At 36.0% G+C, this 15,997-nt stretch overlaps 1 protein-coding gene across 8 annotated transcripts in view; it reads left to right on the forward strand.

Moving 5' to 3' along the window:
* MTHFD2L (methylenetetrahydrofolate dehydrogenase (NADP+ dependent) 2 like) overlaps positions 1–15,997 on the forward strand; it is a 136,936-nt gene that overhangs the window by 16,802 nt on the left and 104,137 nt on the right. The gene's annotated exons all lie outside the window — the stretch shown is intronic.

The raw sequence follows: 15,997 nt of genomic DNA on the forward strand, positions 1-15,997 counted from the left end.
AGTGACTTAATCTTGTTTTCTGCATTTGTAGTTCTTACCTTCACGTGGACCTGGGCTTCTGCTGTCTTTGCTTTGTTGTTGCCATTTTCAGACCTTCTGTTCCCATCTAATTTCACTTCCAGCACCCCCACATTTTGTTTCATAGTTGCCCTGTCATCTTTACAGGTTTAATTCTTTTTGTCAGATGTCATGTGAATTGATCACTGGGAGACACTGGCAAGTATGATTTGCTGTTTATGTTTGAGCGGAATAACAAATGTACAGTGGCCAGTCATCAACAGACTTGTAAAGAAGTGACATGTTGCGCGTTTAACCTGATGCTCATCTTTATTTACATAGCAATTTGTAGACCAGAGGACCGGCCGCTCTTATGTAATTACTCACAGTTAATTTTACCACTATAACTACATTTGAACTGTGTTATCGGATGTCTAGTGTTATTTAACTAAATTGTGGCTCTGAAATTCATGCATATTTCAGCTAAGTACAGTGAGGACTGCCAGCATACTATAGATTACAGTAGTTTTGAGTTCTGTAAATTTTGACTTTCAGAAAGCAGAAGCTGAATGGTGCTATGGAATGGGATCTTTGTAGGACATTAATATTATACTGTACCCAGCAATATAACCTGATGCCTTAGTATAGAACTTTTGTGCTATTTAAATTGTACCAAAAATACATATTTCTGATTCTTGTAGGGGTTTATTAACATCACAAATCTTTCCCCCAAAATTTGGCAGTGGGCTCACATCCAATTGTTTGGCTCATATTTAACAAGTCTTTTTTTTCTACTGTATTTGCAAAGCAATCTTGTTGTAGTTTGTAGTTTTTTAAATTTCTCCCACTTCTATTTGTACTGAATTCAAATAGTTATAGAAAACATGTCACAAATTTCCCAATTTCCAAATATAAAACATTAGATTTAGTTTGTCTTAAAAATTAAGTTCTTACCTGTAGAAATTTTATACCCTTTTTGGGCAACCTTTCTCATTTGGCAAATTTATTAGAAAATTGCCACTAGATGGCACTGTTGATGTGTCTGTACTAAAACTGCTTAGTCCTGTGTTCATTTAGTGAGAAGAGTAGAGGCAAAGGAACTGTGGTAATAACAAATATCTAGATGCTCTAAGAAAGGACAATCTCTATCTTGCTGCAAAACCACTAATATATAAAATAATACTGGCTAAAATTTATTATATTAAGCATTTATTCTCAAGCACTTTACATTTATTACTTCGTTGAGTCCTCAATAATGGGAATGGGAAGAGGGAGGTTTCATTTTACTAATGAAGGATTTGAGGCACAGAGAGGTTAAGTAACTTCCCTTAAGGTCACTGGAGCTGGTAAGTAATTGAGCTGGGATGTGATTCCAGAAAGACTGCTTCCTCATGCTCTTCCTCTTAACCACTATGTTACCCCTCACCAGCATATCAGTGTTAGCTAGTAAGTAATGTCACATACCGTGTGGCAAGTATTTCTTTATATGGATGGTTTTATCTAATTCTCACACAGCCTTGTGAGTAGGAATTATCTTCTTTATTTTATATATAAGGAGACTTGTCTATATTACTTACCGTACTTAATCTATATTATACTTGGACAGATGGTTTGTTGATTGATAGAAAAGTTGGCTAAAGTAGGAAATCCTAAAACAATGCATATTTGTATTATATTGTATAATCTATTATAACATATATCACTTAAATATTTATTCATCAATCTTTTGATGTGGATCCACAGCTCTTTGGAACCTACTGATTAGAATTATGAATCATCTTCTGGCATTAATAATACCTGTGATTCATTGCCTCTCATTTTCAGTTTGAGGTGAAACTATCTCCGTGAAAATTCATATTGATTTTTTAAAAAAGATTTTATTCATCTATTCATGAGAGACACACAGAGAAAGACAGAGGCAGGGGGAGAAGGAGGCTCCCTATAGGGAGCCCGATGTGGAACTTGATCCCAGGACCGCAGGATCAGGCCCTGAGCCAAGGCAGACAGATGCTCAACCACTGAGCCACCCAGGCGTCCCTTCATATTGATTTTTAAAATATCTCCCAATCTGGGGTGCCTGGGTGGCTCAGTGGGTTAAGCATCCAACTCTTGATTTTGACTCAGGCCCTGATCTCAGGGTCGTTGAGATCAAGCCCCACATCAGGCTCTGCAGTTAGCTTGGAGTCTGCTTGAAATTCTTTCTCCCTTTCCCTCTTCCCCTTCCCCTACTTGTGCTCTCTAACTAAATAAATTAATTAAATACATAAAAAAAATCTCCCAATCTTCATGATTGTCTTGTCCATATCTAAATCCTTACTAATTCATTTTAGTTTTCAAGAGTGTTTCCAAAACATTCAATTTATTTTTTATAGAAATAGCAACTGTTTTTCTTCTCACATTCCTTGTCATTTTTTATACAATTTTTAATTAAATTACATATTTTACTGTGAAAGAACTAGCAAAAAAAATGGATTAGGAAATATACAGAACTGTCTTTTGATTATCATAAAAGTAGTTTTCTTAACTGCTTTCTGATTTGTTCAGCAAGCCCTGAGCATCAGCTTCTGTGTTTTGCAGAAGAAATGGAACTCCTTTAGTCATTTTGGTAGGCTAGTTATGTGGAAGTAGGTTGAGATAGCTCATCCCTGTCCAGGTCTTAATAAGATTGTTACAATGAATAAGTGAAACAAAGAGCAAATGAACAAATGAAATGATTCTAGTGGATAATACCTCCAGTTTTCAATCATTTGGCTAATTATGTCATGATTAGAAATGGGAGATTATTTTTCACAATTTGGGGCAATATTTGAGTAAAAGAAATTCTTTTTTTTCTTTAATTTTTATTTATTATTTATGATAGTCACACACACACACAGAGAGAGAGAGAGAGAGAGAGAGAGAGAGAGGCAGAGACACAGGCAGAGGGAGAAGCAGGCTCCATGCACTGGGAGCCCGACATGGGATTCGATCCCGGGTCTCCAGGATCACGCCCTGGGCCAAAGGCAGGTGCCAAACCGTTGCGCCACCCAGGGATCCCAAGTAAAAGAAATTCTAAATTAGAATTATTCTGATGTCTCAGGGCAAGTTTGCATAGATTAATCAGAGTATACAAACAGCTTCCAAGCATCTCATTTGGACAAAACCCAAAGAAATAAGATAGAATTCTGCCCTATTTGGTGGTATTGAGTCTGTCTTAGGCCAGCCCCCTTTTTATGTTTAGAGGCTGCACAACTTTGGTCAGGATTGGAAGTATTTGGGATATAATTGTGTATCCACAGTCATACAGCCTGGATGTTTTTCCTATAGCTGATCCTCAGACTTTGGAGAAATAAAGCCATATACAATGCTTTCCTGTTCCTATTCTGACTGTAAGCAGTCTGTCAGTATCAATAATTGGGCATTTTGCCAAGGCCACAAAGATATCTGATATTCATGTTCTGTGGATTTTTTTCTCCTAATCAGGTAGTTTTTGCTTTTAGCTTTTATTGAGTAATACCTACTGAAGTGATATTATATTAAAAGTTATGTCCTTTGTAGGGTATGTATCAGTATGTAATGTGAAGAAAAGCTAAAATAATGATCTTTAAAAATTGAGAGACATTTTTTTCTACTAAAATAATGAAAGGGAAATTACAATATCTAGAATCTTAAAGCACACTGGAAATTTGCTATAAATATTTGTTATAGTATGGGATTTGGTACAGGGGAAGTTTGGTTTAAAAGCATTTCAATTAAATGAATTGTGTGAAAGCAATCAAGTGTAAGCCTATAAAACAACAGTCACTTAATGAGATTTTATTTATTTATTTATTTATTTATTTATTTATTTATTATTATTTTTTTTTACTTAATGAGATTTTAATGTGATATTTTACTTGACAACTATTACTAGTATTAGTAATTGCAAATATTTACCATTTACTGTTGGCAGACACTGGTCTAAACTGCTTTGATATAGTAAATCATTTAACACTCACAGCAATTCTTACCAGTAGGTGCTATTTCTTTTGGTCAGTGGCTTAAAGTTAAGGATAGTAAGTGAACCAAGAAACTTGTATAAGGTTAGGGAGGTAGCGAGTAGCAGAGCAATGCTGGGAGAATCAGTGATAGTATCCTTTCAACCATAGTCACTGTCCTAAGATGGAGACTGCAGGGCAGGTGCCAAGAGAGATGCTTGCTCATTTCCTCTTGTTTTCTTGCTTCCTCAAGTCAACTTTTCACCTATTTTTAAAACAAAATCATTAGATAGAATGGGAAAACTTATTCCATCTTATCTTTTTCTAAATAGTTTTTCAAATGTTTCCCTTCAGTCATTCCCTTTGAATGTTAACATCTTCCAAATTATGCAAGGGTATTAAACAGAGAAATTAGAATGAAATATAGGATTAAATTTGGAGGGATTGAGTAAGAAGGGTTAGAGTTTGCTGTGGAGATTTAACAAAGATAAACTTTTCTAATAATTAGTAGGCATCAAAATGGGGATATTTACCTAATTAGTAAGGATAGAGGTATATGCACTGCCTAAAACTTGTTCAGAGGAAAAAAGTCTTGCCATAATTGCTTTTCTTAAAAGATTGTGCAGTTTATGTATGCAGAATACTTGTTGCTCTATTTTTAATGTTCTTGACAAGAGTGGGAGATTTTCATCACTGGACCTCTTCATGTTTGTAGGGCCATTTATTCTGTTTATTTCTTTTTTTTATTTTTTTATTTATTTATGATAGTCATACAGAGAGAGAGAGAGGCAGAGACACAGGCAGAGGGAGAAGCAGGCTCCACGCTGGGAGCCCGACGTGGGATTCGATCCCGGGTCTCCAGGATCGCGCCCTGGGCCAAAGGCAGGCGCTAAACCGCTGCGCCACCCAGGGTTCCCTATTCTGTTTATTTCTAACTGATTTCCAGATTTTGCCTTGACCTTTGTTAACAACATTTTCTCTCTTTCTCTGGGGAGAGAGCCCAGTTCTGTGTTTGAGTGTTCAGAACAATTCCACATGGAATATTTTATTACTTTTTTAGTAATATGTTTCCTCTGCTGGAGTGCTAGTTCCACCAAAGTAGGGAGAATATTGCAGTCAACATTTTATTCTGAATCCACTCTGTATTATGGTAGCCTTTTAGTGAATGTTACTGCTGGAATGAATGAACCTTCTAGTTTCTCAGCAACTGCTTTTTTTTGTTTGTTTTAATTCAAGCCTCATTCTTCTGCATATTTTCTAAGAGTTGTGTATAAGTTCTGACCCTGTTCAAGATTTGATGAGGATCTTCTGTCTCTCCACCCCTGCAAGCTTCCTATAGCTATAGTATTTATTATACAGAAGACACGCCAAGATAATGTATATTTTATTTCTTGAATAGAGCTTTAACCTCTGACCCCTTAACTATATTGGTTAACTTTCAAACATAGAGCCGACTTCTCTCCATCCTTCAGGTCTTAGTTTAAATGCCACTGCCTCACCGAGCCCTTCCCAGCCCACACCCTCTGAAATTATTTTAATTCTGCTATTTTCTGTTTTAGTGTTGCCTTTCTCAGTGGCAGAAAAAGTTCTCCAAAATCCACATGCTCCTTTCCATGTCCCAGCTTCTCAGAGTAACTGGGTTGGGGCCATGTGACTACTTTCCACTGGACTATAAGGGGAAGTGACTTTTTTTGAGCCATTTCTGGACTGAGTGGCTAAAAGCTACTGCGCTCCACTCCCACTCTTTTTTTTTTTGTTGCAATTATCACAGAAGGTAGGTGTTACAAATGATAGTAAATTATAAGAAGGAGGAAAGTGGGATGCTTGTGGAGCTTTACATGAATAAGAATTAAGTATCCTTTCATAAATGACTCAGATTTCAGATTAAAACTCACACACACACACACGTACAAATTTGATGACAACTATAAACCCACTGACCTAAGAAGCTCAACAAACTCCAAGCCCATGCAATATGAAGAAAACTATACCAAAAAACAATCAAGTTGTTCAAAAGCAGTGTGATAGAAAAAATATTAAAAGTAGCAAGGAGAGGGCACCTGGGTGGCTCCGTGGTTGAGCATCTACCTTTCATTCAGGTCGTGGTCCTGGGATCCTGGGATCAAGTCCCACATCAGGCTCCTCGAGGGGAGCCTGTTTCTCCCACTGCCTGTGTCTCTGCCTCTCTCTCTCTCTCTCTCTCTCTCTCTCTCTCTGTGTCTCTCATGAGTAAATAAATAAAATCTTTAAAAAAAAAAAAGAAAGTAGCAAGAAGGGGAAAATCCCATTAATATATTTGGTACTAAATACTTATCTTAGAAAAGAAGAAAGATCCCAAATCAATAACCTTAGCTTTCACCTAAAGATACTAGAAAAAAAGAGCAAGTTAAAACAAAGGAAAGACAGAAAAGAAAATAATAAAGATCAAAGCAGAGATTAATATGATAGAAAACAGGGACACCTGGGTGGCTCAGCAGTTGACCGTCTGCTTTTGGCTCATGGTGTGAGGATCGAGTCCCACATCAGGCTCCCTGTGTGGAGCCTGCTTCTCCCTCCGCCTGTGTCTCTGCCTCTTTCTGTGTCTCTCATGAATAAATAAATAAAATCTTTAAAAAAACAAAATAGAAAACAAATAATGAAGAAAATGAATGAAACAAAAGCTAGATGGATCAAAGCAAAAGAAGATACAAATTACTAATATCAGGAATGAGAGAGAGAACATCACTACAGATTCTAAAGCAATTAAAAGGGTAAAAGAGGTGGCTCAGCAGTTTAGCGCCACCTTTGGTCCAGGGCGGGATCCTGGAGACCCAGGATCCAGTCCCGCGTCGGGCTCCCTGCATGGAGCCTGCTTCTCTCTTTGCCTGTGTCTCTGCCTCTCTCTCTCTCTGTATCTCAAATAAATAAAATCTTTAAAAAATAATAAAAGGGTACAAGGGAATATTTTGAACAGCTTTATGCCAAGTAATTTGAAATGGACAACTTTCTTAAAAGACACACACTGCCAGGGCCCATTTAAGAAGTGGATAATGTGAATAATTCTATTAAAAAATTGACTTTTTAGGTAAAATTCATTCCACAAAGAAAGGTCCCTGTTCATATGGCTTCACTGGTGAATTCTACCAGCTATTTAAGGAAAAATAATGCTCAAAAAGGAATGAATACTCTCAAACTCTTTATATGAGGCACCATCACCCTGATATCAAAACCAGACAAAGACATTACAAAACAGGAAAACCATAGGCCAGTATCCTTTATGAACATAAATGTAAAAGATATTAACAATGTCTAACAATACCTAAAAGGGATCATTCTTCATGACGCTAAAAGGATTTTGTTCTAAGAATGCAACATTGCTTTAACATTAGAAAATCAAACAATTAATCAGTTAACAAACTAAATATGAAAATCATATGAATATCTTGATAGATATAGGTTAAAATATTGAATAAGATCTATCATTGATTCTTGATGAAAGTTGTCATCTAACTAATAATAAAGGGAGTGTTCTCAAGCTGATTAAGGGGCAAGTATGAAAAATTTCCAGCTGGGACACCAGGGTGGCTCAGCCGTAGAGCGTCTGCCCTTGGCCCAGGGCGTGATCCTGTAGTCCCAGGATCAAGTCCCACATCAGGTTCCCTGCATGGAGCCTGCTTCTCCCTCTGCCTGTGTCTCTGCCTCTCTCTCTCTCTCTGTGTGTGTGTGTCTCTTATGAACAAATAAATAAAATTAAAAAAAATTTCCAGCTAATGTCGTAGTTGATCATGAAAGAATTAATGTTTTCCTCCTGTGATCCAGAGGAAGTAAAGGTCCACTCCTGCCATTTGTGTGTGACACTGCACTGGAGATTCTAAGTGGAGCAATAAGGCAAGAAAAAGAAAAAAGGCAGAAAATACGACTGTCTATGTATAAAATCCAATGGCACCTAAGTAAAAGACTACTGATACTATTAAGTGATTCTAGCGAGGTTGGAAGATAAAAGAGTAATATGTTAAACACAATTGCTGTTTTGTATATTAGCATCAAATATCAGGTATTAAAATGAAAAAAATAACATCAAAAAATGAAACTGTTAGGCATAAATTTGACAGAAGATCTGAAAAACCTGTACATTGAAAACTGTAGAACACTCCTAAGAGAGATGAAGTAAAACCTAAATAAATGGATCAATATACTATGTTTATAGATGAGAAAACTAAGTATTCTTAAAATGTCAGTTATTTTTACATTGATTTGTAGATTCAAGGCAATCAGAAATCTTAAAATTAAAAGGTACAAACTTCCAGTTTTAAAATAAATAATTCATGGGGATATAATGTGCAGTGTGTACTAAAATTATTAATACTATATTGCATATTTGAAAGTTACTAAGAGTAGATCTTGAAAGTTCTCATGAGAAAAAATGTAACTGTATAGTGATGGATGTTAACTAGATTTGTTTATATACATATATTTTGCAATATATATAAATATAAAATCATGTACAACTGAAACTAATATAATGTTATAGGTCAATTGTACCTTCATAACAACAAATTTTTAAAAAAGACTATAAAGCTACTACAATAATCAAGGCAATATAGTATTGAAGTCACCCAGATTAATAGAAGAAATTAAAAGTCCAGAAATAGATTCATACCTATATCAACATCTGAGTTTTTCCAAGGATGGGAAGACAAATTAATGCAGAAAGAATGTGCTTTTCAACAAAAGGTACTGGAAAATTAGACTACTTATGGATATGAAACAACAACTTGATAAATTAGACGTTATCAAAATGTAAAACCTGTGTTCGTCAAAAGATACTGTTAAAAGAAAGAAAAGGTAAGACACGGACCAGAAGAAAGATTTGCAAAGCATATCTTGTATAATGTATAGAATATATAGAATATGTGAAGAATTCTCAAAAATCACTCTCAGGAAATTAAAAACAACCCAAGTGAAAAAAGCCCAACTCCTAGCCAGAATAATGTAAGTCCTTTTGTTCTTAAAACAAGAAAAAGCTGAACAAACTAAAAATCAGTCCTTTTCTTGACCCATCGGAGAACTGAGGTTGTAGGGCAAACCACTATCCCAAAATCTGGATAGAGGTAAATCCAGAGAGTCACAACCAAGATCTACTCCCATTGAATGGAAGCTACTGGAGCTATAAACTGATAGGAACACTTAAATGGAATTTTGATGAATTTTTGGAGGCAGAATGTGTATTAGCATAAGAATGAGAAACTCCTGAACCCATAGTTTTGGGTGTGGCTTTCAGCAAAAAAAATCACAAGGCATGACAAAAGCAAATGAAAACAGTCTGAAGGAACAAAACGAGCATCAGAACAAGATTCATATATGACATCGATTTTGGAATTATTGGACAGGGAATTTAAAATAACTTTGATTAATATATTAAGGGCTCTCATGGAAAAAGTAGATAACATGCAAGAAAAGATGGGCAATGAAAGCAGAGAGAGGGAAACTCTCAGAAAGAATAAAAAAGAAATGGTAGAAATCAAAGCTACTCTAACAGAAATGAAGAATGCTTTGATGGGCTCTGTTGCAGACTGGACATGCCAAGAATTATACACTTGAGAATATGCCAGGAGAAACTTCTCAAATTGAAATGCAGAGAAATAAAAACGGAAAAGAATAAACCCCAAAACATCGAAGAACCATAGGACATTTTGAAAAGGTATAGCACACATGCAATTGGAATTCCAAGGGAAGAGAGAAACAGGGCAAAAGAAATATTTGAAGTAATAATGGCTGAAACTTTCCAAAATTAGTGACCGACAACAAACCACAGAGAACACCAAACAGGATAAACACCAAAATCATTGAAAGATTTAACAGACACTTCACCACAGAAGACATAATTACATGAGTAGATACTCAACATAAGTAGTTACTAGGGAAATTCAAATGGAAACTATAATAAGATACTATTACACACCTGTTGAAATGACTGAAATTAAAATGACTACTGACCATACCATATATTGGTGAGGATGTATTGCTGGTGAAAATGCAAAAAAGGTTGACCTTGAAAATAGTTTGTTAGTGTCTTAAAAAGTTATACATATGTATATACTATATGGTGCAGCCATTCTGTGTCTTAAGTATTTACCTAAAAGAAAAGCAAACACATACTGATATAAAGACTTGTATATGCATGTTCATAGAAGCTTTATTTTCTTATAATTCTGGAGGCTAAAAATCTGCAATCAGAGTGCCAGCATGGTCAGATTTGGGAGAGTTCTCTTCCTGTCTTTTGTATTTTCTGTATCCTCACATGGTGGAGAAAGAGAGCAAACTCTCTGGTATCTCTTTGTATAAGGGCACTAATTCCATCATGATGGTTCCATCCTGATGACCTCATCTACACCTAATTATTTCCTAAAGGCCCCATCTCCAAATACTATTACATTAGGATTTGGGGCTTCAGTATGTACATTTGGGGGGACACAACTGAGTCCATAGCAAGTGGTTACCTATGGTTGGAGGTTAGGGGACAGGAAAGAGGGAGGGAAAGGGGCTTGAGAAATTCCAGGTGGTAGATGTGTTCATTGATTGTGATGGTTTCACACGTATATACATATGTGAAGATTTATCAAATTATATACTTCAAATGTATACAGTCTCTTATATTCAAATATTCTTAAGTAAAGCTGTGTTTAAAAAAACAAATCTTTTAAGAATGCAAATAAATGCAATGGAAGTGTGTGGAAAGGAAGTCAAAGGACTGATAAGCACAGGATGTAGGATGAAGTTTCCATTAAGTTGGAGCAGTTGATTGTATTGTGTGCTTAAATATAGATTACTATCAAGGCCATAACTTTTGTTTTGGGTGATGGATTTGCATATGCCTAGCTTATTGTGAAAAATAATTGTTTAAGGTTGGACCGCACTTGGACCAATATTGAGATTGTGTCACAAGCCATGAATTATGATGTACCCAATTGATGCATTTGAGGCTTACTCAAAGAAAAAAGGCCAGATTTCTAACAATATTCTGCTCAAATCCTTTGTTACGTGATTTGAGTGTTTACATAGAAAAAAAAGCCATCCCTATGATAGCATTTTCCATTTTATTTATTTATTTATTTTAAAGATTTTATTTATTTATTTATTTGACAGAGAAAGAGAACACGAGAGAGAATACAAGCAGGCGTTGGGCAGAGATAGAGTGAGAATCAGGCTCCCCACTGAACAGGTAGCCTGGTGCGGGGCCTGGGATCATGATGTGAGCCAAAGGCAGATGCTTAACTTTAAAAAAAATTTCTTAACAGGTAATATTTTTATCAAAGAATTTATATGCAAGCTCAACAGTGGAGGTGGGTTCTCCTGCATGTGGCTATGTTAACCAAGTGGTGGCAGCATTGAGTAAGCAGTGCAGGGGTTTTTTTGTTTGTTTTATTTTTAAGACTAATGGTTTATCCTGGAAGCCAAGTAAATTACTTTGGTATGATTTACATATTAGTACGATTCGTTGGTCCCTATCGCCATGTACGTCTCTCCTTATTTATTCCCAGGTAGAAACCATTTCAAGAGGTCACCGAACTCTATAGAACTACCCCTTTGTGAGCAATTGCTATCATAGACAGGTTATATCATGTAACTCAAGATGCCTGACTACTCTAAAGTACCTTCAAAAATCCAGAATTTTGGGGAACGCAGTGATTACTTCTTTTCCTTTTTTCCTTTTTCTTTTTCCTTTACTATGATGTCCTTATCTATTTTTGAGTGCATTCAACATTGATAAAAAATTTACCGAAATCAAAAAGCTCTTCAAAACATCTGAATATTTCTTCGTAGAAAGTCTTTTGAAAGATCTGTTCATATGATTGCTTTCTGGCCCTCTTCATTCATCTACCAGTTCATACAATATTTACCTAGAATCTAATCTGCATATGACTCTGTGCCAGGCACTAGGGGAGACAGGTAGTTAGAAAACAGTTGAGTCTAACCATCCTCGCAAAGTTTGCAGGCAAGGTCCCCCAAACACAACAATCTCTTCTTTCCCCTTGTGTGTCAGAGGAAGCTCGTTAGAACAGACATGCTCACTCATCTGAGGGTTTTTCTTCATAGAATACACACTGCTTCGAGGGCTATATGGTACATTTATCAGAAGTCAGTGTGTCTAGTATATAGGGTACCAAGAGCTTAATTAACCAGGCTGTTTTCAATACTACTTCTGAAGAATAAGGCAACTTTTGCATCTCTGTGTCCCCTTCAGGTTACTCGAGAGAATTATGAAGAGCAAAGGTCGCAACCTTTGTGTTGTGTATAGGTTCCCACTCCATTCTTTTTTTTTTTTTTTTTTCCTTGCCAGCCTGTGAAATAGGCCTGCCTAGGGATATCCTGTGCAGCTTCTATGGCTATAGGAGAAAGAGGCTAAGGAGGGGTGGAGGGCCAAATCCACCCCTCCTGGCCTAGTCACCACCTCCCACTCCACCTCCAAGCTCTACTAATTCTCAAATTTGGAGGTGGAGTAGCAGAATGAGATTAGACTCACTTCCCATTCCTTTCTTGTCCGCTTATTCTTTGATGATGAAACAACTCTTAAATGATGTTGGGCAAGTGGTAAGCACCTGATAAGTATTTTCTGTCTCGAAACCTTGATGTAGAACCAAAAGGGTATAATTTAAATATTACTTATTGGCTTGAGAACAGGAAACACAGCTTCCAGAGGTATCTCTCTTACTTACGCCTACAAAATAATTAACTCGTTAAGAGACTATAGCTAAATAATTTGATCAGGCAGACATTTATTCCATTAGAATATAGGCTCCAGAGGGTAAGGATTTTGTCTGTTTGGTTCACTATGGATCCTCAATCCTTAGAACAATACGGGGCACATGGTAGACACCCAGTAAATATTTGTTGAGTGAACAAGTGAGCGAATTTTCAAGGGCCTGTATATTGTGTTTAGAGTGTGGACTTCAACCTATCACAAAGCTTTGCCTTAAATTTCAGACTTTTCAAATCCTGAAATGAAGAAATCAATAAAAAACAGACAAATGTGAATCTTTTACTTCAAATTTATATTGGAAGATGTAAACATGCCAGATACATAACAATGCAGATGCAAAGATACTGACAAAGATTTTAATGAAAGCCACCTTTGGTTTTTCGTTTTATTTTTAAAGGGTAGATGTCAGAGGTTGTAGAAGGATCAGACATCTGTTCTAATTGTTCCTGGTTGTCCACTGATTTTGTCTAGTTTCATCTCTAAGTCAGGGGTAATAGTACTCATTTATCTAACAGGTATTTATTGAGTCCCTCCTAGCCCAGGCATTGTTCTTTGTGCTAGGAAGACATCAAGGAAAAAAAGACAAAAATTTCTGTCCTTGTGGAGTAGCAGGAGAGACAGACGATAAAAAATAAATGTGATAAATATACATTTATATTTATTAGAAGTTGATGTGCTATGAGAAAAAAAGTAGAGCATAGAATAGAGAATCAAGATATTGGGGGACAGATTGTATTTTTGTTTCTTCAACATTTTATTATGAAAAATCTCAAACTTACAGAAGAGTTAAAAGAATGATACAGGGAACACCCATATAATCCCAACCTAAATACTATAATTGTTAACATGTTGCTATTTTGCTTTGTCATATCTACCCATTGATTCATTCATCAATCCCTCTTGTTTTTGAGACATTTAAAAGTAAGAACATACAATGTATCCCTAAAACTTCAGCATGCATATCATTAACCACAGGTCAGTATGTATGTTTTTATGTAAAATTTATGTTGCATTGAAATACATACATTTTAAGCATATTGAATGTAAGTTTTAATAAATTTTGAAATAATGTAAACCCCCTAGCAGAATATAGTGTGTGTGGGTGTGTGTTTATCAACTGAGAGAGTTTTCTCATGTTCGTTTCCAGTCAATTCCTGTCCCTGCCTCCATCCTAATCCTCAAGGAACCGCTGGTCTGTTTTTTTTTTATATGCATATTTCCCATTTGAATACATTCCTTTGAAAAATACCTATTTATGTATTTGGCTCATTTTTAAAAACTGATTTATCTTTTAATGATTTTGCTTTGAGAGTTCTTTATATATCTGGATACAAGTTCTTTGTCAGATATATATTTTACAAATATTTTCTCCCAGTCTTTTTTTTTTTTTCTCCCAGTTTTTGGCTTGGTATCCGTTTTGTTAATATTATTTTTTAGTTGGTATAAGATTTTAATGTTTCTGAAGTCTAATTCATCAGTTTTTTTCTTTTGTGCTTTATGCTTTTGTATTCTAAGAAACTTTGCCTGTATCTAGCACAAATTAAAGTTTTCACCCAGAACCCAGTTTTAACTTTTATGTTTAGATTTATTATAGTTCAGTATCCCGCCCCACTGCCAAATGGCTATCAAGTTATTCAAGGACTTTTTGTTCAAAAGATTTTCCTTCCTCCACTGAATTGCTTTGGCATCTTTATAAAAAATCAAATGATTGTATAAATGTGAATCTAAAGCTGGGCTCTTGGGCAGCCCCGGTGGCCCACCGGTTTAGTGCCGCCTTCGGCCTGGGGTGTGATCCTGGAGACCCAGGATCAAGTCCCGCGTCGGGCTCCCGGTGCGTGGAGCCTGCTTCTCCCTCTGCCTCTCTCTTTGTCTGTCATGAATGAATGAATAAAATCTTTTAAATAAATAAATAAATAAATAAATAAATAAATAAATAAATAAATAAATAAATGAAACTGGGCTCTTTATTCTGTTTCTTTGATGTATTTTTCTGCCCTTATATCAGTACCACACTGTCCTGATCACTTAGCTATATAGCAGGTCTTCAAGTCAGATATTATAAGTCCTCTAACTTCACTCACTTTCAAGATTGCTTTGGATATTCCTGTGCCTGCTCATATAAATCTTAGAATCAGTCAGCCTCTACCAGAAAAACTCATAGAATTTTGATTGAGATTACATTGAACCTATAGATCAATTTGGAAGACTTGACATCTTAGTACTGTTGAATCTTCCAGTCCATGAGCACAACATGCCTTCCATTTGTTTAGGTCATCTGTCAGCAGGGTTTTATAGTTGTTCTTATAGAGGCCATTCTCAAATTTTAAAAATTTACTCCTAAGTGCTTTATGATTAGTTAACTATTATAAGTAATATTTTTAACATTTCATTTCCAAGTAGTTGCTGTTTGTATACAGAAATACAACTGATTTTTTTTGTATTGATTTTGACTTTGTATTCTGTGATCTTGCTAAGTCCACTTTTTTTTTATTATTATTTTTTTTTAAATCAGAGTCTCTGATGGTAGACTCAGGAATTTGTATTTATTTTAAAGATTTTATTTATTTATTCATGAGAGACAGAGACACGGGCAGAGGGAGAAGCAGGCTCCATACAGGGAGCCCGACATGGGACTTGATCCTGGGTCTCCAGGATCAGGCCCCGGGCTGAAGGCAGCACTAAGCCGCTGAACCACCCGGGCTGCCCTATTAGTTCTTTCATTGTTTTGTAAATTCTTTAGAATATTCTGTGTAAATAACCATGCCATCTGTGACTAGAGCATTTCAATTCTTCCTTTCTGATTTAGGCTTCTTTTTTTCTTTTTCTTATATTATCACACTAACTAGGATCTCCAGTAAAATATTGGATAGTAATGGTAGCGGAGACACCCTTGTCTTCTTTTTTTTGGAGAAAAAGATTCAGTATTTCATTATTAAGTATAAACTTAGCTATAAGTTTTTTTGTAAATGCCTATTATATTGAGGACTTGAAGCCTTGCATTGCCTTTGCCAAACCACTGGTACTATCTTTTTGTAGTTCTCCGAGGCTTGGATGGGCTTCTTGGAGTTTTCTTCCTGTGTGTGTTGTTCAGGGGTCAGAGATTTGAGCAGAATTTACAGATATACTTTGAGTCTCCACTCTGTGGCTTTCTTCTTTTCTGGATATCTCCCTCCAATTTTCAGCTGCTGTGGTAGCCTCAAACTTTGTGCTTTGATTCCTTAAGCAAGTAGGACTGCAGATATCTATCAAAGTTCTAGCTGTTCTGTGCCTAAGGAAAACCTCCAAAATGGGAAACTTGGGCAGC

This window comes from Canis lupus, chromosome 14 (assembly GCF_048164855.1).
Source record: "Canis lupus baileyi chromosome 14, mCanLup2.hap1, whole genome shotgun sequence".
In the NCBI taxonomy this organism is placed as follows: Eukaryota; Metazoa; Chordata; class Mammalia; order Carnivora; family Canidae; genus Canis; species Canis lupus.